Consider the following 26,999-nt stretch of genomic DNA (forward strand, 5'->3'; position numbering starts at 1 on the left):
GTGTACATAACTTTTAAGAATATGATACAACGGCCTCAAGAACAGGAACTTGGGGTCATACAGATGTCCTAACAGGAGGAATCAAATAGTGGCAGCTCCTTCAAATCTGTTGGTTCCTCTACTATTTCACTTTCTCCTTTTTGTATTTATGTAAAGAATGAGAATGAAAGACTTGAGAATGATCATGCAATAATGAAGTAAGGAAAAGCCCTGAAGTCAGGAATGAAGGAATCCCACTTTTGTTATGTCAAAATTGCCAGAAGCCTAGACTAGAAGCATGAGGGGGAGGAGAAAAGAAGCTAAGAGGGAGAAGGAGGTGATCAGGATTGAAAAACCACTCTAATCAGCAAGGTCTTAGCGCCCTCCCACTCGAAACTCATAGATTCTCAAAATAACTCTACCAATTTGGTGCTTTCACCTTCACTTGACAGAAAGGGAAACTGAGAAGGTAAGTCACGCAACTAGTAAGGAATGGAACCAGGAGTCAACCCAGATAGCTAAGAAACGCCAAGTATGTGGAATTTTAATAAAAGCTGACAACGAATCATCCAGAACCTTTCATATTTACTCTGTGTCAGTTGTTGTCGGAGGAACATACAGAAAACAGGTAATTTGCTCTTCATTGCTGTGACTGAGGGGCAATGACAGCAGAGGATACAGATAGGACTGTAGTCTCTTCCCAGGGGAGGGAGTCTGGCTCCTCTCTGGAGGGCCCAGGATGCTGGGTGGTTTCCAGTGGAGGATGGAAGAAGCGACTTCCATGCTCCCGGCTGCGGCCTGCCCAGCAGACACTGCCTGGCTCCCTCCAAGGTGGTAGTTTGCCTCTGTTGCTTATCGATGTGCTATAAAAAGAAAAGTGCTTGTAAACAACTCGAGTGCATGAACAACTTAATTAAAATCATTAAAGTAATAGCTTGTGAAAAAAAGTAGTAAAACTAATTATTATAAAGTAGCTGTGTGGGAGGATGAAAATTGCTGACATTCTTTAGTTCTAAACTGCTCTATCTGGCACAGAAAACACAAGACAGTTTAACCATATCCTCAGAAGGGATCTGAGGTTCCCCTCTCCCAGCTTAGATTTTAATTCTCCTGTTTCTCAGTTTTTAATTTCCTCCTTGGCAACAACCACATGCGAATGACCCTCCACTGGTTCTCATTATGACTTGTCCCTTCTAGTCAAACATCTGACTTTTTTTTTTTTTTTTTTTTTTTTTTAGAGGGAGTCTTGCTCTGTCACCCAGGCTGGAGTGCAGTGGGATGATCTCAACTCACTGCAACCTCCGCCTCCCGGGTTCAAGCAATTCTCCTGTCTCAGCCTCCCAAGTAGCTGGGATTATAGGTGCACCCCACCATGTCCAGCTAATTTTTCTATTTTTAGTAGAGACAAGGTTTCACCATATTGATTAAGCTGGTCTCGAACTCCTGACCTCAGGTGATCCGCCCACCTTGGCCTCCCAAAGTCCTGGAATTGCAGGCATGAGGCACTGCGCTCAGCTGCATCTGACTTTTTTTTTTAACTCAAATAATTACAAAAGTTTGGAATCTGAGAAGCTCAGGGCTGAAGGAACCTGAAAACCTGCTGGTAAAATTACCTGTAGGATGCATGGCTCCCTTTGCAAACGTTCCCAGAGTGTTCCCACTTGATGGTTATCCAGCCTTTGCTGGAGGGAGCCCTTTCAGTGAGGAGGAAGTGACCGCTGTGGTAGCTCCGGCTGCTGTCGAGTGCCTTTTTGTTTTAAGTTACACTCAGTCCTTTTAGTGCCCCAGTATTCCTCGTTCTCTGCTTCAAGGCCATAGAGAATAGGAAAACTGCCCCTTCCAAATATTTGAAGGAAGAGCGACGTCAGCTTATGCCTTCCCAGTGTCTAATTCAAGCGCCAAACCAGCCAGGTGTTCCACGCACAGGAGCGCAGCTCCAGCTGAAAGGCCCCACAGTTTGCCTAGGCCCAGCCATGTTTACCTGAGATGGGCAGATGCAGCCCGGCTGAGAGCAGGATCAGAGTCTGCTGAGAAGAGCCACAGTCGGAGCTAAGGGAAAATCAGTGAACATCAAGCCCAGACCTAGAATAGGGAACAGAAGGACATCAGACTTGCTAGCTCAGAGCGTCAAAAGTAGAGAGAAACAGAAAGAAGCGTCCAGAAAGGCAGTTCAGAACTAAGACCGTGAACGGTCAATTTGTACAGGAGCTCGCCTCTCCGGAGTGAGTCACGCACATCTCATGGCCATGCAGGGTGATAGCCGCAGTCAGACAGACACCTGGTAGTTCTTCAAGCATTCATTGTGTGACAGGCTTTTGCTACTCCCCTTATTAGCCATTCTATCATCTTTCAGATCATCTCATAGAATAACTGGTCATTAGGCCGGGCGCGGTGGCTCACGCCTGTAATCCCAGCACTTTGGGAGGCCGAGGCGGGCGGATCACAAGGTCAGGAGATCGAGACCATCCTGGCTAACACTGTGAAACCCCGTCTCTACTAAAAATGCAAAAAATTAGCCGGGCGAGGCGGCGGGCGCCTGTAGTCCCAGCTACTCGGGAGGCTGAGGCAGGAGAATGGCGTGAACCCGGGAGGCAGAGCTTGCAGTGAGCCGAGATCTCGCCACTGCACTCCAGCCTGGGCGACTAAGCGAGACTCTGTCTCAAAAAAAAAAAAAAGAATAACTGGTCATTAGTAGGTGGAACCCATCTGACACTTTTGGGTGATGGACTGAGAGGTGCTTAAAAATGTATGTCAGAACACACAGCAGACTTTCTTTGCTCAGGAAAAATCACTTTAGTGAACCGTCTTAATTATGTAAACATAATTTGATATAGGATGGGAGTTAGATCAAATTACAACACTGCACAGCCAATAACTTAAAACCAAATACGGGACATCCCTGTGTTTAAAAGTCAACTGGTCACTCTTAACCACTTGTCAGCTCTCTTTGCAGAGTTCCCTGACAACATTTCCACTTCATTTCACCGCCCTGAGCTCCTCTTTCTCACTTCCCTTCTGGCTTTCAGCCTTCAATTCTTTTTTTTTTTTTTTTTTTTTAGGTTCAGAGGTACGAGTGCAGGCTTGTTATACAGGTAAACTCATGTCATGGGGGTTTGGTGTACGGATTATTTTGTCACCCAGGTACTAAGCCTAGTACCCAATAATAATTTTTTTTTTTTTTTGAAACGGAGTCTCGCTCTGTCGCCAGGCTGGAGTGCAGTGACATGATCTTGGCTCACTGCAACTTCTGCCTCCCAGGTTTAAGTGATTCTCCTGCCTCAGCCTCCTGAATAGCTGAGACTACAGGCACGTGCCGCCATGCTCAGCTAATTTTTGTATTTTTAGTAGAGACAGGGTTTCACCATGTTGGCCAGGATGGTCTCAATCTCTTGACCTCGTGATCCGCCCACCTTGGCCTCCCAAAGGTGCTGGGATTACAGGCGTGAGCCACAGCACCCAGCCAGCTTTCAATTCTTGATACTTTTCATGTACAAATTAAGTTAGCTTTGGAGATTTCATCTTTCATATCCAAGTTCTTTTGCTAAACAAAAGGATAGTCCTCTCTATGAACAATTCTATTTCCATCTTTAAAATTAATGTTTTTAGGCCTATTACATAAATTTTCTGTACTACTTGTGTAGAATTTTAGAATCTTAGTGCTAAAAGTAAAATTAGTGCGAGAGATATTAATTGATAACTGAGTCTATTTGTGTTTTTGCCAAAGAGTGAAAAGATGCGTGTCCTCTAAGATCCTTCTCATAACTATCACTTCATGTATGATTTCAGCTCAATATAATTCGACAGTATTTATGGAGTCCCATTTAGTCCTAGACACGATACTAAGTCACTTTGGGAGATTGCAAAGAGCAATAAAATTAGCTTCTGCTGCTAAGAAAAGGATATCATTTACCCAGAGAAAAGACAGGACAAAATGCAGATGAGAGTGGAGATGGAGAGAGATGATTAGATAGTTTTAAACATGTTTCAGTAGCACTCAATACATATTTTTGAATGGAAGAATAAATGAATGAAAAGGCAATGGTGTGAGAATTTCAAAAGGCAATTGGAAATTCCAACCTCAGAAGGATAGTCAAGGAATGACCTGCAGAGATATGATAAATAATGGCCAGGTGTGCTGGCTTTTGCCTGTAATTCTAACACTTTGAAAGTCAAAGGCAGGAGGGTCAGTTGAGGCTAGGAGTTCAGGACCAGCCTGGGCAACATAGTGAAACCCTGTCTCTACAGAAAAATAAATAAACTAGCCAGTCATGGTGGTGTGTGTTTGTAGTTCCAGCTACTTGGGATGCTGAGGATAGAGAATCATTTGAACCCAGGAGGTCAAGTCTGCAGTGAACCTTGATCAGGCCACTGCACTGTAGCCTGGGCAAAAATGATAAATCATGGGCTTGAAGGTTTACATGAGGTTGTTCAGTACAGTGTGAGAAACTGAACCAGCCAAGTCTAGAATCCCTGGAGATACTTACAGGAACAGCCTGAGCAAAGAAAAAGACTACACAGGAACCATCAGGAAAGAGAAAACAATCCATCAATAGAGGTAAACACAGAATCACAAGAAACTAGAATAGAATAAGATGGAGAAAAACTTTCTTCTTTGGTGGCCATCAAACCAGCTGCTTCAGCAGAGGAAGGGGGAGTAGAAATCAGAGACAGGGTAGTTTTATTTATGCAGGGAAGGAAAGAAGTGGGTGGTGTTGGCTCTGCACATTGGAGGAAGAAATGCACAGAGCCAGAGAAGACTTGAGCAGGGCTGGAGGCTGACAGGAAGGAGTGACTGCAGCTGGGAGAGAGGAATGGGCTTACTGATGGAGCACCAACCTGCTGGAGATCAACCGTCAACTGCTGAATCCGTAACAGTTAGGTTCTCTGTTGCCGGAGAGGTTTTAGCCTTGGAAAGGAATGGGGCATTTTGTTCTCAGAAACAGTAGAGGGGGCTAAGAAGAGTGTGTTTTGAGGGGAGAACAGGGAAATTGAGAGTGAAACTGTCCTTCCCACCATCTGTTAGAGTGAGAGAGAGCCAGGTAGGGCTGTTGTCCTTGGAGAGTGTAAAAGTTTTGAAAAGGCAGCAGAAAGTCAAAAGAGATGACCCCAAGGAAGTGAGGAAGGCAGGTGTTCTCACCTAGACTGACTACCATTCATTCACAGCAATAGCTAATATTGGAGTTCTTATTTTTTCTAGGTGCTTGAACACAGAACATCTCACCTAACTCTTAGCACAATCCTTAAGTTAAGTTTATTAAAATTCCAGTTTTGAGATGAAGAGACCAAAGTACAGAGAGGTTGAGGTGGGGGTGGGGTTGGAGATTATACCACTATGGAGCTGGGCTTCAAAGCAGGTTGTCTCACTCCAAAGCCCATGCTCAAATCCGTCTCCTACTCTAGGCTACCTAATCTTCCCCATCACTTCTTATTATATTATGCTCTTATTATACTTACTGTATTATGCTCGCTCAGCCCTGTTCATGATTCCTCAACCCTATTTCCCACTCCTGGCTATGGGCCTTCTCAGGGGCTCTTCTTGTGTCAGAAACATCCTACCTGCCCAGCAAACCATTCACTCCAAAACCTCTTCTAGGATTTCTCCATAGGTACTATTTCTGTGATGACTTATTTGTTTAAATAAATCTGAGATCGAGATTCTCTTGCTCATGCATACAATGCATTGCAATCATACAATGCTTGTGTGACAGATGCCACTAGCTTTCTGGTCATTGGATGCCTATGCTTATGGATACTTTTGCATCTACACTGATGTCAGCACCTCCGGGGGAAAAGGATTGTTTAATCCAACTCTTCCTTATCGGTCTGTATTCTATGACGTTAGTTAATAAATGCCGTTGGCAGACTATGATGCTGTTGCTAACAGATGTCCATTTATTCATCTTCTCTATAAACTCTAGTATAGTGGCCAAATTCAAAAGCCTAAAAACTTCTATAAGAATTTTATTCAAGAGGTCACTTTTCCTAAAATTTGACTGTTTTGTCTGCTGAACTCATATATTTCTAGGTATTTGGTAATTCCACCTTGGTTGCTTTATCTATACTTTATATACTTCAATTGCTCCTGAGTTGCAAAGCTAGCATTTCTCTGCTTCCTCCCTAGTCCATTTTTTTTTAAAGGTACTAGATTTACTTGGCTCTGATTTCCCCAGGTATCTTTATGATTCCTAGGAGCCATCCAAATGCTGCATGAAGGCAGTATTAATCACTGCAGCTTTTTCTTCCCACGCAGGAGTTGTCTTTTCTTGAGTTATCTTAATTTATTGGAAGGGAATTCCTCATTGCTCTTAATTTATCACTCTCTGACACTGTTTCCATTTCTGGTACATTTTACTGGCGTCATGAAGGCAAGACCAAAAAATTAAACTAAATTAAAATAAACCCGAGTTTAATGTTTCAAGTTCCTAGATGTTCCTCCTTACCCACAATCACTTTAAGATATTTAAAGAATCTTGTATCATTGAGGTGTTTTCTAAGGCTGTCCTTCCATCACTGTTTACTTTTTTTTTTTTTTCAGTTCACTGGTAAAGCCTCTTAGTATTGTTTCAAATGCCCCCACCCTTCTCTTCTTTTTAAGTGTGCTGGTTTTATAAACCAGGAATCTTCTGTTTTCCCATGGTGACATTCAATCATCGTCTTCTGTGTGATGCTTCTTCATTTATTAGTCTGAGCAGTTAATTCATTTCCTGGACACAGGATTTATAACACTCTTTAATTTGCCTCATTATCCATTTCGTTCGCTCAATCAACCCTTTGTAATAGTATCATGTTTTTCTAATCCTACTTAGCATCTTCATTCCACTTCATTCTACGTAATCAACTCTCCCTCTTCTTTTGAATGACTTAGCTGCTGTGGTCTTGTTTGCCTTTCTCTCCATGATTTTAGCATCTTGGTTGATTAAAGAAGAACCTCCTCTTAGCTTTCCGCCTATTGATTTTTAGGACTGAAGTAAAAGACAATTTAATTCTGGGCTCACAGCACATCATCTCTTGTGCCCATAATCATGCATGACAAACTCATCGACTTAAAATAAGCAGATTCTTGTTTTCATAAAACAATCATACGTTTTTTCTATCCTTTCCTACTAGTTATAGGGCATTTCATCCCCTTAGGTCATCTCGATAGTCATCAAAATTATTTTTAAACACCTTTTCATGTTTTCCTTTAAAACATTTCATTTTCATGAACACTTTCTTCTTGGTCTTAAAACATCTGCATTTGCTGATTATTTGTGTTTTATGTGTTTCTTCTTATGTTTCTGATGGAAATATTTTGCTAATCTATAGAAGCTTAAACTTCTTCTTTTTTTCTTTTGGATGGGGGTATCTTTTTCTAAACTAATGATGCAGTCATTCTTATCTGGAATTCATCATATTCGTGGCATAATCTCAAAGACCTTCATGAATAAAGAGAGCTGCCTTGGAGTTAGACACTCCGAGGCATGAAGGGGTTAAATTATGAGCACAGCGACGGCGACCTAACAATAAGGCGGTGATGGAACCCGGAGAAGCCAGCATTCTTAAGTCACTTCTCCCTTCCCTCTCGCCCCGCCCCCGCCAGTTCATCTCTTTTGTTGCCGGCTAGCTTCCTCTGATTGTAATTCATTCTGTATTCCTTCCTGCCCCTCTGTCTTGGCTAATTGTTCTTTCCCACACTACGGGGTTTTAATTTCCTCAAGTTATCGCCTTATCACCGGAGTTTACACTTCCTCAGCTCTTTGGGGCCTGTCTGCCGCTCACTACTGACTGGCCCCACCGCTCAGTTTCCACTGTACCTTAGTTTGCCGATCGCTGAAGTGGGACTGTTATTTCTCCCACTTCTCCCAAGGCGGCTGGATCAGAGTCCAGTCATTTTAGGACGGTTTTGCCAGTTAAGAACTATGTCTGAGCTCTGTGGTGATTTTCATGGACTTTCCAATGAGTTCCACTAGCAAAGCTGGAAGCTCCAACGATATGCCATCATTCTCTTCCCCAGATCACTACATTCCCCCAAACAGCCTTTTGGTTCTGTTTACCCTTATTTTTAACTTTGAAAGGAAATCTAGCAATAAAAATTCTATTTTGCTCTGAGTGGTACATTCACTGACAAGCAATTTTCTCCATGCTTTAAAAATTGGAGTGACATTTTGAGCAAACTCACTGTCTCAGAAAATGTCTTCACGACATGGTGCTGACTTAGGAATCCCATCAAATGCACAGACTCATCAATTTTCTTTACATTAGTTTCAGAGGAGAATCTTAATTTTCTAAAACTACAATCCATGCCTTCTAAAAATCTCTTGTCATTATCACATTGTGAGGTGAGGGAATTCGATATTAAATATATACCACTTTGCATTAATTCCAGGGTGTAAAGAGTTAAAGGGAACACACAAACCCAGGGTTACTGTTTTGTTTCATTTTGCTCTTACAGGATGGATCCTTCCTTTTCCTCTTAGTGCCTGGGGCCGGGGAATGAAGTGTCCTCTGCCTGAGGAGGTGGAGTGGAGGCCTTGGTTTTAAGACCAGGGTTCTGATTACACCTGACAGGGCCGAAACTTGATGCCCGCAGAGCTTACGGGTATCTTATCTTCTTCCACCAGCCAGGATCACAGCAGGAATGTAACAGAAGTTGTCACCGATTCAGTTTGTATACGCTTAGTATGTAAACAAAAAAGCAAAAACAAAATTCTTTTTTGTTCTCCTCGAAATTAGCTCCAGGGTGAGTTCTTTCCATCTGTTAAAAAATATTGGTCAACCCCGAGAGTTTTGTTCTCAAGGCTAAATCTTAATGCTCCTGCAGAGAGTCTCATAGTTGAAGAATAATCACATTTAATAAAAAGTCTGCCTCAGAGAAAGATTCACAGGACCTGAGCCATGGCAGTGATTTTGTGGTATTTGGATTCGTGTCTATAAAAATATTTGTACACCAGATGGTGGATTGTTCAACGCATTCATCCCAAACCAAAAGATTTTTTTTTTTAAAACTCACACACACCAAACACTGTGGAGGTTGTGGGGGGTCATTAATTTTTGTCCCAGTCATGCTGCATGAGTAATGGTAAAGGCAACAGCTAAAACAATAAGATTACTGTGTTGAATTCTTAATGCATTGTCAGGTATAAAGATTTCAAGTAGTGCTAAAAATATTTTCTCCCTCTGAACAACACATACCTTACGTACAACTCACTTTGACAGTTTACCAAGTGTACATATTTCCTAAAGCAAAATCATCCTGCTGATGGAGGAGGCTATATGGGGTGACCTACACAAGACTGGATTGGGAAGCATCCAAATCAAACATGAAGCCAACAGCCTAGGGCCCCAGTGATTCATCCAACATGACTTTTTCTCTGCAGGTTGATTTCATTTTTAACAGTCAATTCTCAACTAACTACTCTAATGGGTGGGGAGGTATACATGACAAAATCAAAACAGGATAACAGAAAACTAACTATGCAGTGTCTAATGTTGGTGGGAGGGTTGTCATCTATGCCCCACACCATGGCCACTCCATGGATCTTGGGTGTTCATTTGTTGTTATGTTACAGCAAACGTGGACTATTTCCTGAAGGAAATCTAGTCCCTCCCCGTGGGTACACTGTAGTCTGCCTCCTTGAGGACGTAGGTCTATACAAGTACCTGGCTGGTTAGGAACCTTCACTTTCACAAGTGGATGCCAAGTTCTTAGGTGGAGATCCGCATCTAATCAGAAGTATAGAGTTTCAGCTGTTGGGTACCTGCCAGACAATTTATCCTTGACTTCTCTGCTGCTTAATTCATATGGAAGTTTGATTGGAGAAAACAACATTTAGGGAGAGATGCAGGCCATCTTTTCTTTTCTTTTCTTTTTTCTTTTCTTTTCTTTTCCTTCCTTCCTTCCTTCTTTCTTTTCTTTCTTCTTTCTCCCTTCCCTTCCTTTTCCTTTCCTTTTTCTTTTCTTTCTTTCTTTTTTTTTTTTTTGAGATGGAATCTCGCTCTGTCTCCCAGGCTAGAGTGCAGTGGCAGTGATCACAGCTCACTGCAGCCTTGACCTCTTGGGTTCAAGCAATCCTCCCGCCTCAGCCTCCTGAGTAGTTGAGACTGCAGGCATAAGCCACCACGCCCAGCTAATTTTTACATTTTTTATAGAGAGAGGGTCTCCCTATGTTGCCCAGGCTGGTTTTAAATTCCCAAGTTCAAGCAAGCCTCCCACCTTGGCCTCCCAAAGTGCTAGCATTACAAATGTAAGCCACCACACTTGGTCTTCTTTTAGGTAGTTTAGATATTTTAAACTTTATCTGTGGATCAAGTCAGATAATAAAAGAACTTCATTTCTGAACTGCATTATGTCATTACCTCGGATAACTGAATTTTAAAGGACTTCACTTTGTCGTTAGGCCCTAAGTTGAAGGCTCCTTCAGTGATACCATAAGAAACGGCTATTGGAAACTCATCTGCTTTAAGTGTCATTCATGACATCAGTGTCCCTTTTGAGGCCATATGTAAGAAACATCTTTCAGGTCTTAAGGCTCCTGAGCCCCTGATATGTATGCTATAAAACATCATGAATTCTGTAACTGGTCTGTTTTCTTCATTGCTCAGAGCCAAATTTATGATCCCCCTCCAGAAACTACCTGAGTCTTTATGGTTGGAATTTCCCTGTCTTCAGTGGTTTTATTTCTTGTTTCACTTTACTGCGCTGCTTGCATTTTTCTCTTTGCTCTAATTAATTTCTTTTGTTTCAATCATATTGCATGATTTTTATGTTACCTAAAATGCATGTCAAATGAGGTGGCAATTTGAAATCGTTAAATCATCCTTATGGCATTTCCTGAGCAAATAGCAATAAAAATATACCTTTGGAGTGTCAGGGAGGAAAAATTTCTCACCCATCTCTGGGTTCATGGCTGAGGCATTTGTAACAAAAGACAGATTAACAAAAGAAAAGCATATAAATTTATTTCGTATGTAAGTTTTATATGGCATAGCTTCAGAAATGAAGATCCAAAGAGACAGAGAAACCTGTGGGTTTTATGCTAAGTTTGATGAATAAGTGGAGGATTGTGGAGATGATTAGACAAAAGCTGTATGATCTAATGCTAATAAACTGGGGGGAACTTAGCAAGGCTTGTTTGTTCAGATTCTTCTCTATGTCTCTGTGTCTTCAAAGATGGGGTGTTTCTTCTCCCTGGCTACAGGGTGGGCACCTCTGGAAAGAACGTTTTATGACCAGCTTCTAAGAGAAGGGCAAGGGGAAGGTGAGAGCTACCTTCCTGCCTCTAGGGTTTTCTGAAGTGCCAGCATGCCATATTTTGGGGTAGTGTGTCCTAAGCCTTCCCTACAAGGGGATACTCCCAAAAGTATAAATAATTTGGGGAAAACTTTAGGATGTTTTAATTATCCCAGGTAATTGGGAATTTGATATACAATAACACCTTAATGAACAAACCCTCAGGACAAATCTAGTTTTAATTAATTTGACTGAGTTGCAGAATAAATTGAAGGACATGCTGATCTCAGACAGGAAGGCACCGTCACTGCTGGAAAATGTTCCTTGAAAAGGGCCCGTCTGGGCCAAGGACTGAAACCAAGGCCTGCTTCATCTGAAAAAGTGAAGGAGGGAGGGAATTCATTCCCCCTAACACAATTTAATGCTTCACCCCACCTTTAAAAAATCTTGTTTATAGTATTATAATGCTTAAATTTAAGTAAGCCGTGACATAATCCTTCTATCCATCCTTGATGATGGAGCTTATTTATGAAGATAAAGTCTACCAAATACATTCAACAATGTGCCCAGCACTGGGGATAAATCAATGAGTCAGAATCCCTGTCCTCAACACCTGCTTTGAGCCCTTTTCTTTGTTCATTCATTCAAACAGAACAGTATTTGTTAAGTATCTGAAGGGAGGGCTATAACTGTGGGAGGGCATCTAAGTTACAATGGATGAGGGGCAGCAAAAAAAAAAAAAGCCCACCTGAGGAGGTGGCATTTAGATTGAAGTCATAAGGATGAGGAGTTGGCCAAGAGACAGGGAAGGAAAATACAGTCCTGAGGAAGAAACAATGTGTGTGAAGCCCGGAGGTGGGGAGGAGACCCTGGGGGCGGCTGGAGATCCTTGTGGGAGGGTCATGGGGTGAGAGGGTGCTGGGTGAGGTCATGATACCAAAGGCATTTCCTCTTCTCCCACATGGTCTCATGGCCACACCTTTCACCTCCTCTAAGCCTTTGCTCCACCCACCTTCTCAAAGAGGCCCTGTCCCTCCCATCTCAATTGCAACACCCCTTGCTCCAATTAGTTTCCATTGCATCTATCACCTTCTAACACAGAAATAGTATGTTATTGATTCATTATGTTTCTTGTTCGTCTCCCCCACCTCACTCCTACCTCCCTCTAGGCTTCGTGGAGGCAGAAAGTTTTGTCTGCTTTGTTTACTGACCTATCCCCAACATCTAGAACCGGGCCTGGCATTCCGTAGGTCTTCAATCAATAGCTGTTGAATGGAATTGAATTGAAAGTTGATGAATGTTTTAAGCAAGGATGTGGCCTTATCTTATTTAAATTTTTTGAAGGTAACTCGAGATCCTGAGCGAAGACAAGGTTTTAAATCCAAAAGACACTTTTCTGAATTGCTCTGTATCAACTCTGGAATCTAAAACCAAGGTTTGGCTAGCCAGATGTTAAGCTTCTGCCCAACCTTTCCTTCCAAGTTACCGAGTAGAGAGAGGGAAAGGCACAATATGGTTATTGTGGAGGCTTTAGGCACAGGGGTGAGAGCCCCAGAGAGAATGCCCCCCACCCTATGCAGTCAGGTCAAGCCAGAAGCGCGGACTGTGTGCATGCCTACCAGCAAAGCCCAAAACAACTAGGATCAATTAAATGGCAGGTGCAGAAGTGTGTTTGTGTCTGGATTCTCCTCCTTGTTGGGGCTTGCTACTGCCTTGAGGAAAAAACTGTTGACTCTTCATATCAGGTTTAAACAATTTTTATTTTTAGGCTTCACTCAAACGTAAAGCAATTTGTACTGGATAACTCATTTTAAAGAAGTCTGTTGAGAGAAATTGCCTCAGGATGGGGCGCTCAGATCCCATTAAGAGGAGATTTACTGGTTAGCACAGGCTTAGAAAAGGTTGATTCATTCATTCAACAAATATTTATTGAACATTTTCTATGTGCTTGCTGGAGAGTTAAGCATGCAGTCCTTTTATAGATTCCTTATAAAGCTTACCTTCCAGTTGAAGAAATAACATATGTGCACAGGAAGTTAAACAGAGAGGCAACAATGCAAAATGTACCCCAGGGCAGCAAGTGATTAAATGCGAAACAGGTGGTGGAGACCAGAAGCACTGTATGTAGACTCTCTCCCAAATGCCAGTCTGAATAGTTTTCAGTACCTCCGACAGTCATAAAATTTTTTAAAATGATTTTTTTCCTAAATCTAAGTGAATTACATTTAAAGAACTAACTGTTATTCTGATATTATGCCTTTCATGCTTTTTGATTAGTAAATGTCTTTTCTAAAATAAGATATTGTGATGGTGGTAGTTGTTTTTTAAGTTCTTATTTGGCAGAGTAAAAAATTGACAATCAGATGTTGTATTTTATTATTATTTTTATTTTTTATTTATTTATTTTTTTGAGACAGAGTTTTGCTCTTGTTGCCCAGGCTGGAGTGCAATGGCACAATCTCAGCTCACTGCAACCTCCGTCTCCCGGGATCAAGTGATTCTCCTGCCTCAGCCTCCTGAGTAGCTGGGATTACAGGTGCCCGCCACCACACCCAGCTAATTTTGTATTTTTTGTAGAGACAAGGTTTCTCCATGGCGGTCAGGCTGGTCTCGAACTCCCAACCTCAGGTGATTGGCCCGCCTCGGCCTCCCTGTACTTTATTATTTGTTTTACTCGTCCATTTCAACCCCCCTCAAGCTACAAACTGCTGCTCTTGAGGCAAACAGGATTGCAGCCAGGAGGGACTCGTGGACTGGCAATGGTAAACCGGGTGGGTTTTTCATGCTCAGAATGGAGGCAGATAGACATCCTAGATTAAGTAAGTCACAGCACATTTTTGTGGAGTTGAATTTAATCAGATTTTATGTGTAGCAAAGCCACGGATGTGACAATGGGGACAGTGGGTGGGAGTTGGTGAAGAGCACCCCCTGCAAAGGGCATGCACAGATGATTCCTGAGAAATCAGGTTGAAATTTGGGGAAGATCATGGAAAGCCTTGAATATCCAAGTAAGGACATAGACTTTGGAGATATGGACAGAATTTTATTTTATTTTTTCAGTTTTTTCCTTGAATTCTGAAATATTCCCTGATGGTCAGCATTTTAATGAACAGTTTTAAAGCAGACCAGTGATATGAAAAAATAGTATTTTTTTTTTTTTTTGAAACAGAATCTCGCTCTGTTGCCCAGGCTGGAGTGCAATGGCACAATCTTGGCTCACTGCAACCTCTGCCTCCCAGGCTCAAGCGATACTCCTGCCTCAGCCTCCCGAGTAGCAGGGATTACAGGCACCCACCACCACACCCTGCTAACTTTTGTATTTTTAGTAGAGATGGGGTTTCACCATGTTGATCAGGCTGGTCTCGAACTCCTGACCTCAGATAATCCACCCACCTTGGCCTCCCAAAGTACTGGGATTAGAGGCGTGAGCCACCATGCCCAGTCGAAAGAATAGTATTTTTAAAAGATTAAATTCAATGTAAACTACGGACTCTGGAGATAATGATGTGTCAATGTAGGTTCATTGACTGAAACAAATGTACTGATGTGGGATGCTGATAATCGGAGAGGCTGTGTGTGTGTCTAGGGACAGGAGACACACGGGAACTCTTTGTACTTTCTGCTCAATATTGCTGTGAACCTAAAACTCTCAAAAAATAAAACCTATTGTAAAAAGGATTAATCTGGCAGCTGAGTGCAAAATGGATGGGGGGTGGGGCAGATCGAGAATATAAAGTCGCAAGATACAAAATTAGGTACAAGCATCTGTCCTGGAGCTTGAGATTTATTAGCTACATGACAAATCCACCTTTAGCAGGGAGCGACTCTAAAGGCAGGGCACCCAGCCAGGAAGCAATTGTAATGTCCCAGACCCAAAATAAGCAGGGCCTCAACAAAGTATCCGCAAAGAAAATGGAAAACAGAGAATGAGTTTGGACATGAATAGGAAGGAAAACCCATGGTACTTGGTGATTAATGAGGTCTGAGGAAAGCGAAGGGTAGGCAGAGTGACCCCGGGGTTTGACCAGCTGGGTGATAACTGTGCTGCAGTAGAAATAGGGAAATCAAGACAGAAAACTCTGGGCAGTGGGGGAGAGGGACACGAAACTGGGGAGGAGTTGTCTTTGGGTTAATGGCAGCGCGTCTCTGAGGAGGTGGGAGTCAGTGAGCAGCATTTCCTAAGTGCCAGGCACAGTGCGTATCCCCAGCATCTGTATGGAAGTCTGGGGTGGGAATGACTTTTTAAAAGGGAGAACCTGAATCTAAAGAAAGCAGCATCCTCAATAGGAAGATATTTTCAGTGCTATGACGTTTTCAGTTCTGTTCTCCTATTGGCCCCAAGAAATCTTAGAGGAATAGAAAACTGTATTATTTGCTCCAAGAGTCAGAATAAAGACAGGAAGCGGTGGTTGCTGGTCACCTTTTCCGGGAGTGGCCCAGAGGATGTTTACAGGAAAGATTCCTTTCTGCCCTTTGACTTGTAGGACTGTCAGACTAGAAATAGGGACTCTAGAGTAGAAGTTGAGCAGATTCAGAGAATAGGTGAAACCAGGGTGGAACTCCCCAAGACACAAAGCACCCTTGCACATCCTTCAAAAAGAAAGAGAAAGAAACTGTGGCAGGGGCGAGGAGAATCTTCCTTAACATAGGAAGACACCTCTGTTCCTTTCTCCTCTTTGGCCTCGCGCTTTTCATCTTCCCCTTTCCCAGACTTCCTTCTATCTCACCAAACAAAAATATGAAGTGAGCATAGGGACAGAATAAAACCTGTAAAATAAATGTTTTCCCCAAATCACAGGTTATTTTTAAAAACCGGCCAATCATGTAATTGTTGCTATTACAGTTACATCAGGTGAAATTATAGTATTTACCAAGATCACACCTAATTTTTTTTTTCTAAGACAGAATCTTGCTCCATTGCCCAGGCTGGAATACAGTGGTGCAATTATAGCTTACTGCAGCCTCAAATTCCTGCACTCAAGAGATCCTCCCACCTCAGCCTCACAACTAGCTGGGTCTCCAGAGATGCACCACCACATCTGGCTAATATTTAACTCTTTCCTAGGAATGAGGTCTTGCCGTATTGCCCAGGCTGGTCTCAAACTACTGGGGTCAAGAGATCCTCCCATCTCGGCCTTTCAAAGTGTTGGGATTACAGGCACGCACCACCACTCCTGGCTACATGCCTAATTTAACATGAGCTAGAGTTAGGTTTGGCCATCCCTAGTGTTCAGGGGAGTTGTAGAGTTAGCCTCAAATGCCAGAGTGCAAGTCCTTGTCCATCACTCCCTCATGGGGTAACCATGGTGGAGCTGCCCAATTTCCTCATCTCAGAAGTGAAGATAATAGCACCTACCTCATAGGGTTGTTGTGAGGATTGCATGAGGAAACCATGGAAAGGAATTTGTAGAGTACTTAGGCAGTAAGTACAGGGACAGTTTTGGGTTTCATGGGACTTGAAGACTATACAACTTTGGAAGCCCTCTTTAATAAAAAGAAGATAAATCTTACTTTTACAAGTTTTATATGAATATGTGACTATGTGAGCACATTGCTCAGGTCCTCCCCTCGCCCGCACAGAAGGTCTAGAAAAGGCTTATTAAAGTGAGATGTCCTGAAGCTTAAGCGTCACCAGCTTCAAGTTCAACCCACCTCTGAATAAACACTTCCAATAAATATTAGCCCTTGCTGTTATTTATTTATTTAAAAAATGTTTATGGAGCACTTACTATGTGTCAGGCTGTGAGCTTGCAGCTAGAAGCTGGGAGTGTTGTACATCTGGAAATTCTATGCCCTAGCTAAGGGAAGGTCACTAAATATCAAAGCAAACCAAACTCCTTATCTAAAGAATGTGGTTTGATTTGACAAAACATCTCAAAGCTAATAAATGGCTGCAAAGCACTTCGCAGACCTGTTTAACAGAAACATTGCACCAATGGAATAGATGAGCTATTTGTGGTTATTATTTTATTTTTTCATTTAAAAAACTGTGACAAAATAGATCTAACGTAAAATGTACTATCAACCATTTTTAAGTGTACAGTTCAATGTTATTAAGTACATTCATATTGTTCTGCAACCATCATTACATTCGTCTCCAGAACTCTTTCTTTTTTTTTTTTTTTTTGAGACAGGATCTTGCTCTGTCACCTGGGCTGGGAGTGCAGTGGCATGATCTTAGCTCACTGCAGCCTCAAACTCCAGGGCTCAAGCAATCCTCCCACTTTAGCCTCCCTAATAACAGGGACTACAAGCACGTATCAGCACGCCTGGCTAATTTTTGCTTTTTTTTTTGGTGCAGATGAGGTCTTGCCATGTTGCCCAGACTGGTCTTAAACTCCTGGGCTAAAACAGTCCGCCCACCTCGGTCTCCCAAAGTGCTGGGATTACAGGCCTGAGTCACCGTGCCTGGCCAGAACTCTCTTTATCTGACAAAGCTGAAATTCTGTTCCTGTTAAACAATAACTTCCATTCCTCCCTCCTCCAAGCTCACAGCAAACCACCATTCTGCTTTCTGGCTCTGTGATTTTGACTACTTAGAGTAGACAAATACTCTAAGAATAGTATTTATATCTTAGATCTATAAGTATCCACTCATAGAGTACCTCGTATAAGTGGACTCATACAGAATTTGCCTTTTTGTGATTGGCTTATTTCACTTAGTATAATGTCCCAGAATTCATTTTTGTTGAAGCAAATGTCAGAATTTCCTTCCTTTTTAAGACTGAATCATAGTTCATTGTATGTATATATCACACTTGGCTTATCCATTCATCCACCTGTGAACATTTGGGTTGCTTCCACATTCTAGCTATTGTGAGTAATGCTGTTATGAACATGGGTGTTCAGTAGATGTTATTTTTATGTTGCTTTAGAACACCTATGTCTTTATGATCACTGATTAGAATGTACTTGGATTATCGCTTTCCTCTGCTCACATATAAATTAAATAAAGCAGTCAAATACCCACAAACCAATCATCAAACTTAAGTTTGGAGAAGTCCAATGGGTTCAGGGACCTTTGAACTAAGATTTAGAAGATGTGGCTCCTGGTTATGGTGGCAAGTTATTTCATCTGCTGGGCCTCAGTTTCTTCACCTGTCCTGTGAGTGATTTGGACTAGGGTTTCCTTTCTAGGATGATCAGCTCAACTTGGCTTCCCAAATCAAAGAAAATCCTGTGTCCTTGGAAACCCCTCAATCCCAAGAAAACTAGGATGATTGGTCACCCTACCTTTCAGCAAATACGCAAATCTGACGCCAGATTTCAAAGACATGTACTACATTTAAATGAAATCAGGCTGTTTATCTCTTCCCCACGCCCCAGGAAACATCAAAAGGAAATTCAGCAGCCTAGTCAGACTAGGACAAAATTCCAAATGTGTAATTTTTAACAGCCTTTTTGGGAAAGTGCTGATTTTAGATCCTGTTAAGAAGTCATCCCCCACAAATATTCTGGTTAGGGAGGTTTGTATGTTAACGATTAGACAAGAGCTGTTAACATTTCAGCTGAGCAACTTAAAAAATTTCTTACTTTTAATCACTAGTTTGACTTCTCATGGAACTAACTGTAAAACAGGTAGAATTTTTTTTTCCCCTCAAAGTGCACACTTCTGTGTCACAGAGGGAAACCAACAACAATAAACCAACTAAATAAAACTAAGTTTGGCTCTGTCTAATCTACAATTGAAAGGAAAGGTCAGCCTGGAATATGCTGAAACTCCCCTAGTCTTATACAAGAATGTGCTGTTATGCCTGCCTGAAACCCCAAATAAGCCCCCCTTTTCTGGAAAGATGATCCAGCCAGATTCCAGCAACCTTCAGCAAACAGGCAGGGCTGGTGTGAATGAAGTCAATGAAGATTCAGGCGGCTGGGTGCGGTGGCTCATGCCTGTAATCCCACAGAGTCAGTGTGGGAGGGTTGATTGAGTCCAGGATTTCAAGATCAACCTGGGCAACATAGTGAGACCTTGTCTCTACAAAAAAAATAAAAAATTAACTGGGTGTGGTGATGTGCGCCTGTAGTCCCAGCTACTTGGGAGGCTGAGGTGAGAAGACAGCTTGAGCCCAGGAGGTCAATGCTGCAGAGAGCTGTGATTGTACCACTAGATCCCAGTCTGGGCAACAGAGCAAGAACCTGTCTCAAAAAAAAAAAAAAAAAGACTCAGGAACTGTTAATTTCTAGAAAGAAAAAGTGGCCTGATTTATTTGGACAAAAGCAGCACTTCAGCTTAATTCTTTTGGTTGCATATTTGTAGATTATTTGAGGCTATAAGCCTAGGTCTGTGGGCAGTTACAGTGCATTGCTGATTTGACCGGATCTTGACAGAGGGCCTAAAAACAATCACAGGCCTACGAGTACGACTTTCTCCTTATAAACACAGACATGAAAAGACAATTCCCTATACCAAGTATTATTATTATTATTACTATTTGAGACAGGGCCTTACTCTGTTGTCTAGGTTGAAGTGGAGTGGTGCGATCTCAGTTCACTGAAACCTCCGCCTCCTGGGTTCAAGAGATTCTTGTGCCTCAGCCTCCCAAGTAGCTGGGATTACAGGCACGTGCCACCACACCTGGCTAATTTTTGTATTTTCAGTAGAGACAGAGTTTTGCCATGTTGGCCGGGCTGGTCTTGAACTCCTAACCTCAAGGGATCCACCCACCTTGGCCTCCCAAATCACTGGGATTACAGTTGTAAGCCACCATGCCCAGCCCTGTATCAATTATTATCTTCTATAGGCAATGGTTTAGTGACCCCTTTTTATGGTCTATCATAATACAATCTCTATTTATAGATCAGAGTATATTTTATAAAACCTATTTACACGTATATCACCCAAACCTCATACATTAAGATGATGCATGTAAGCTGAGATATTATTCTCCTTGTTTTATAAATGCAGAAATAGAACCCTAGAGAATTTAAGAGTCTTGTCCCCAGACACACAATGGGTAAGTGGCTCAAACCTAGGTCTTCAGAATCAAAATCAGGAGTCTTCACCAAAATGCAAAGCAAAATGCATTGTGCTTTTTAAATATTACTCCTAGCATTTTTGCAATCTTTCTTATGCTATCATCTAAGATAATGATTAAGAGGCATTTAGAGAGAATGTTAAAGTAAAAAACTATTTGGCAACACACAGGTTTAAAGGACTAGCAAGAGAAAGAGGAGCCAGCAAAGGGGTCTGAGTGGTGGTCAGGGAATGGGTGGAGGACTGGCCAGCTCAGTGCTGCCTCTTAAGCGGAGGGAAAGGAGAGAGAAAACTTCATCTGTAAGTGTCATAAATGAGAAAGACCTGTGGGTTCTGTGTTCGGGGAGCTACTGATGACTTCAGGGAGCACGATCCCCCAGAATCATGGAGTCTTGGGTTCCGTTAACCCCAGTACTTATTCATGGCCTCCCAGATGGTCACTGCTTGCCTAATGCAATGACTCTGAGAGACGGCTTTCTGAAGCAGCCTTGTGCTTTTGAACATCTTTGACTCCCTGGAAGTTCATTCTTAAACCAAGTGGCTGCTGTGTTTTAAGTGATGCTGTTGTAAGTGTTAGGCATCAGAGTAGTAAACAAAGTGTTCAAACTTACTGCCCTCAGACACTTACCTTCCAGTGGGGAGATACATTTTATTTTATTTATTTTATTTTATTATACTTTAAGTTCTAGGGTACATGTGCACAATGTGCAGGTTTGTTACATATGTACACATGTGGCATGTTGGTGTGCTACACCCATTAACTCATCATTTACATTAGGTATTTCTCCTAATGCCCCCCACCCCACGACAGGCCCCAGTGTGTGATGTTCCCCGCCCTGTATCCAAGTGTTCCCATTGTTCAATCCTCACCTATGAGTGAGAACATGCAGTGTTTGGTTTTCTGTCTTTGTGATAGTTTGCTGAGAATGATGGTTTCCAGCTTTGTCCATGTCCCTGTAAAGGACATGAACTCATCTTTTTTATGGCTGCATAGTATTCCATGGTGTATATGTGCCACATTTTCTTAATCCAGTCTGTCTTGATGGACATTTGGGTTGGTTCCAAGTCTTTGCTATTGTGAATAGTGCTGCAATAAACACCCGTGTACATGTGTCTTTATAGTAGCATGATTTATAATCCTTTGGGTATATACCCAGTAATGGGATGGCTGGGTCAAATGATATTTCTAGTTCTAGATCCTTGAGGAATCGCCACACTGTCTTCCACAATGGTTGAACTAATTTACACTCCCACCAACAGTGTAAAAGCATTCCTATTTCTCCACATCCTTTCCAGCATCTGTTGTTTCCTGACTTTTTAATGATCGCCATTCTAATTGGTGTGAGATGAGGGGAGATACACTTTAAACAATAAGAAGGGTAATATCAAATAGGAACAAGTATTTTGAAGAAAAACAAAGCAGGGGTGATTGTAGGGAGACAGAGGGTCTTGTTTCTTAGTCAGGGAAGTTTTCTCTGAGATGATGCCATTATGGAAGATACCCTAATGAGAGGAAGAAGCAAGCCATGTGGATGGATAACTAGGGGGAAGAGCATCTTGGGTAGAGAGTACAAAGACCTTAGGGCAAGGAGAAGCAGGAGGAGGAGAAAAGGAAGTGAGATTTTCCAGAGCAACTAGAAAAGTGAAGTTGTCATTTACTGAGATGGGAAAGTCTATAGGTTTAGGGGCAAAGCTCAGGAGCTCAAGTTTTGACACATGGGTTTCACACACTCATTAGACATCCAGGAGGATGTGTTGAGAAGGTGATTGAGGTCTGTCTGAGGTTCATGGAGGGGGCCCATACTGGAATTTTAATGTTTATGACTTAGCACGTAGCTGGTACATAAAGCCGCAGACCAAATGAGATATGGCTGAAGAAAGAATGAGGTCTGAGGCTGGAGCCCTAGGCACTCTCCCATTCAGAATTCAGGAAGCTGCAGCACCCAGCAAAGGAGATTGAGAAGGGGTAGTCACTGAGGTTGAAGTACCTACAGGGAAGGATGACTCAGAAACTAATGAAGCAAACTTTAAAGAAGAAGGCAGGGCCAGGCAGGACCACGGTGTGGTGGCTCACACCTGTAATCCCAGCACTTTGGGAGGCCGAGGTGGATGGATCCCTCAAGGCCAGGAGTTCGAGAGCAGCCTGGCCAACATGGTGAACCCTGTCTGTACTAAAAATACAAACATTAGCTGAGTGTGGTGGCGCACACGTGTAATCCCAGCTACTTGAGAGGCTGAGGCAGGAGAATCACTTGAACCTGGGAGGCAGAGGTTGCAGTGAGCTGAGATCACATCACTGCACTCCAGCCTGGGCAACAGAGTGAGACTCTGTCTTAAAAAAAAAAAAAAGAAGGAGGGGGGACATCTCTGCTCTTTTGTCTTAAGTTTGTTGTGAACCTAAAACCACTCAAAAAAATAAATAAATAAATAAATACGAAGAAGAAGGAGGAAGGCAGGACCAGATTTGTATGATGCTACTAGGTCAAGTAAAATGAGAACCAAGAGCTGGTCACTGGATTTGGCAATGTGGAGTTCACTGGTTATTCTGATGATGGAGTTGGGGGATGTGGAAGGAGGGGGAGGAAACCCTGACTGGAATATAGTCCAGAGAAAATGAAGGAAGAGGTGGTGAAGACAGCAAATATAACAACTTTTTCAAGGAATTTTGTCACAATGAGAATCAGAAAAACGAAGCGGCAACTGGAAGAGGATATGTGAGAGAAAGGTGTTGTTTGTTTGTTAAGGGTGGGAGATATCACAGTACATTTGCATGTTTATCTGAATATTCCAGTAGAAAGAGAGAAATTGATGCAGAAGAGGGGATGATTGCAAGAGCAAGGTCATTGCATGGGGGAAGAAGAGACACAGGGCCCAGGTGAGGGCTGGTCTTGGAGAAGAGCATAATTACAGAAGGAGCCCTGCATTGTAATAGGAGGGCAGACAGCATATAAGGATACAGATGTGGACATTTAATGGACTTAGTGGTGCATATGTGAAGCTCTCTTATTATGCTTTTATTTTTTTCAGGAAAATGAGAAGCAAGCCCAAGAGTTAAAAGCAAGAGGGCTTGAAAAGAAAGAAGAATCAGTGAAATAATCTCTTGAATGGAAAGAGTGAGTTGACTGAGGAAATCAGCTGGAATTGCCAGGCAGCATGAAGGGTTTGAGATCACTTAAAATTTGATGTTATTGTTGGGTCTTCAAGATTAAACACCAAACTCCAGACACCACTCTGCTCTTACCCCTCAAATGTAGTCTTCTTTAAGACATAATAGCATCATTATTTTATTTGATCTGACAAGCATTTGTGTTGCACCTATCCAAGCCTCTGGTGCAGAGGTGCAGTCAAGGGCACGTTCTCTCCAGGGACAGACTGGTCGGTGGGTAGAGACAAGAAAGAAAGAGAGAGATAGGGAGAGAAGAAAAGGTTGATTGCATTGGGAGTTTTGCCTTCATCCTCCATGAACAGAGGGAAATCAATACTCACTGAAGGCAGCAAGCTCCCTTGAGAAGGAAAGACATTAATAACTGGGAAATGTGACTTAGATTTGACCTTTCACTTATTGAACAGCAGAATTAGACAGACTTACCCATTCAGACCCAAGCCTTAGTGAACCCTCCCAGACCTCTCCAAAGGAGGCTTCTCTGAAACTAACAGCATGGAGGACATAGGTCAGGAAATGAGTGGCTCCTTGTAGGCGCTTGCTGCCAAGAGGAGAGAGGCAAGGAAGGTGTCCCCATCTGGTGCAGGCTCAGTTCTCCTTCCAAAGCCACCAATCAGGTATGTTATTCCGTCTGGTGAGAGTGCAGTAGAAAAGGGCAAGTGGGAGAGTAGAAGGAAACCAGGAATGTGACACTAGTTCATGTCCCCACATGGAAGAAAACAGCAGGCATGAGGAAGAAAAGTTCCCTCTCATGAATTGAAAGTGAGGTCTTGGACCCTGGAAAGCTGCCCTGTCCCATGCCTGGGCCTTTGAGTCCCCCTCCCCTGCCCCCCTTTATCACTGAAGCAAGCACCAAATAGGTGAGAGAGTGAGAAATTTGAGGGTATAAACATAACATTGATTACTATGTTGGCCTTTGAAATCTGAGCTAACCAACGAGGAAAGTGAGAGAGCAAAAAGGAAGTAGGATTAATCAATTGGAGGCTCAACTGGGGTCAAAGAATGGTTGACTCAGAGGTATTAAAGGGATGGTACTGGAAAGATCACAGCCTTTCACATATTTGAAAATTACTATGGTGGTCCTCTTGAGTCCTTTTTCTCGGATTAAACATACTCAGTTGCTTTAGTGGTCCTCATAGGGAAATGTTTCCAGTATATTTGTAAAGAGCATGTTTGCTTTCTATTGCACATGCTCCAGCATGTGCCTTTGAAAGGGTGCACCTGGACACTACTACATGGCTTCATCCAGCTGGGGGTAGGCATGGAGTGCCCATCTTCCCGGGCCATAGACGCCCTCCTTCACCTGGGACAGGAAGCTGAGGATCTCCTTCCTCTTCACTGTTTCCCCGCCCCACGAACTCAGCTTGAGCTCTTTGTCTACTGCAAACCCTGTGTCTGTTTTGCCTGGGTATTGCTGCCAGGTGAGGACTCCACCACCCCATAATTAGGCAGTTGTGGCAGTTTTCTGGGGACCTCATAAACACCGATATTAAATAGCAAGGATTGGAGGAGTGATTTATCTGTGGGTCATTTGAACTCTTACTAAAATTCTTAATGACATTTTTATTCATTTCTTGATCATTTAGTGTTAGTCTCAGAAGTTTTTGGTGGTAAAGGGAATGTATCTTTACTCATATCTATTTATTCCGCAACCACAAATGTTTACTGAGAGCCTTCTAAAATGTCAGTACTGGGCTACAGACATGGCCCCTGTGTTCATGAAGTGTGCAGCATAGGATCCAAAAACATCCCTTTGTTTTGTATTTTTGAATAAGGGAGATCTCCATTTACATAGAGATCTAAACTTATCTATAGGAGTTTCTTCTTCTGCCCTCTGGTTGTAACAGAGGAATTGACTCTCATGTCTTCGAAAGCCAGGCTCTTTATTTCTACTTTGGGACCTATTGCCTCTCATTCACTCTTTCTCTCCTGCATCATCCATCCCTCCTTCTCATCTAGATGATTCTCTTTAACGTGTACCTCTGCTCATATTTCTCACCTTTAAAATCCCCTTTCCTTGTCCCACATTCTCCCCTCTAGCTACTGATCTATTCCTTTGTACTTGTTCACAAAAAAAAAAAAAAAAAAAAAAAAAATCATCTATGCATAATGTGTCTGCAGCTAGAAAAAGCGGGGACATGTTTGGAACAGCTGTGAGTGTTACAGCCGAGGGCTGATAAGCGAAGAAGAGCACTTTCCAGAGTGCAAGGCACTGACATCAAAGCACTCTGCAAATATTTTGACAGGAGGCAGCTGTGTTATAGCAAAGAGGGCCCTGACCTCCCCTCTCAGAGGGCCTCTGCTGAGTCCCTCTCGCTGTTGTGATCCTGATCAAGTTACTTAACTTCTTTGAGCCTCAGTTTCCTCATCTGTCAAATGGAAATAGTTGTGGCTCTCTCATAAGTTTGTTGTGACTATGAAATAGGGATGCTTGAAAGTATGAAACAAATGTTAGGAAGTATTGTACAGCAATAGCCTCCTTTAAAAGAAAATGGTTAACCCCAGTCTGTCTGGGTGCCCCTGCAACAAGAGCCTGAGTCAATGGCTCTCCTGTTGTACACTTGGGAATGTGATCCCAGGGAGCAGGACAGAGGAGGAGGAGGAGGGGAAGGAGGCAGTCCAGTGCAAATTCGGGTCACTAAGTTGCTCAGGGCTGCAGGCAACCTTGACCCACACAACCTCCTGAAGAAACTTATGAAATGTGTCTCAGAACTGTCCACCCTGGGAACAGAAAGGGGCAGCATTTACCGGAAGGTTCCCATTACCATCTATCACGGGTGGTCCACGAGCACTGACTCCCCTCTCTTCAGGGTTACACACACATAAATGCCAAGTGGACACCAGAGAGCCTCAGGGGAGGAAGTGAAAGGTAGAAGGTGCAGAAGGAGATAAGGCCATGTCAGGTTGTACCTTTGAAACGGGCTCAAAATGGGATCCTGCGCAGTGGCTGGACTAAGAAGTGAGACCAGGAGGATTTGAAATGGTGCACAAGATACAACCCCATCCCACAGAAACAAAAACCAAAAAAATGATGACATGACTTGGCTTGGGTATTTTTAGCAGGGATTATGTGCCATCTCTGTAGAAAAAGAGGGTAGGCCTTGCATATTAGTTTTTAACCTGTTTTTCTAGATACTATGTGTTTCTGCAGAATTAAGGAATGGAATCTCAAATGCCTCACCTGTCTTTTTGCATCAAATTGTAATCAGAGCCTGCATGACCTAACTGAAAGAGACCCAGACCAAGATTTTGGGGAAACTGCTCAAAGTCTCTGAAGCACGGGGTGGGGAAGGGGGGTAAATTGAGAACCTCACTACTACCATCTTTCCTGCCTACTTTCTAGTGTTTTGGGGGCTTTTGTGGGGAAGGGGAGAGGAGGTTCATAAAATAACATATGAAAAAAATTTTTATAAATGAGGAAGGATTATTATCATTTGGGTATTATTAAGTATTGATGATTAAAGTCTATTTCTCCCCAGGATTGTACCACAATCAAAGTAATTTGAGTTCAGTTGAGTGAAATCAATAAGCCTAGAGCACATACTTTGTGCCAGGCCCTGTGCAATCCATTAAAGATAAAAAGATGCATAAAGAGGAGGGACAGAGAGTAATGTTAATTCTTGGGTACTAGGCATGACTGCTATTACAGGAAGAAAAAGAAGGAGCATCAGTGC

General features: G+C 42.5%; 1 long non-coding RNA gene across 2 annotated transcripts; it reads right to left on the minus strand.

The window, feature by feature from the left end:
* Nucleotides 1-571: 571 nt before the first annotated feature.
* On the minus strand, nucleotides 572-8,060 carry LOC105485413 (uncharacterized). Of its 2 annotated transcripts, none has more exons than XR_011609154.1 (3): nucleotides 7,773-8,060; nucleotides 1,961-2,061; nucleotides 572-842 (listed from the first exon to the last, which is right to left on the minus strand). It is a non-coding gene; the product is annotated as an uncharacterized lncRNA (long non-coding RNA). The 2 variants fall into 2 exon arrangements; XR_011609155.1 differs by lacking the exon at nucleotides 7,773-8,060 and adding an exon at nucleotides 6,420-7,441.
* Nucleotides 8,061-26,999: the final 18,939 nt, after the last annotated feature.

The sequence above is a fragment of the Macaca nemestrina genome, chromosome 1 (assembly GCF_043159975.1).
Source record: "Macaca nemestrina isolate mMacNem1 chromosome 1, mMacNem.hap1, whole genome shotgun sequence".
Lineage (NCBI taxonomy): Eukaryota > Metazoa > Chordata > Mammalia > Primates > Cercopithecidae > Macaca > Macaca nemestrina.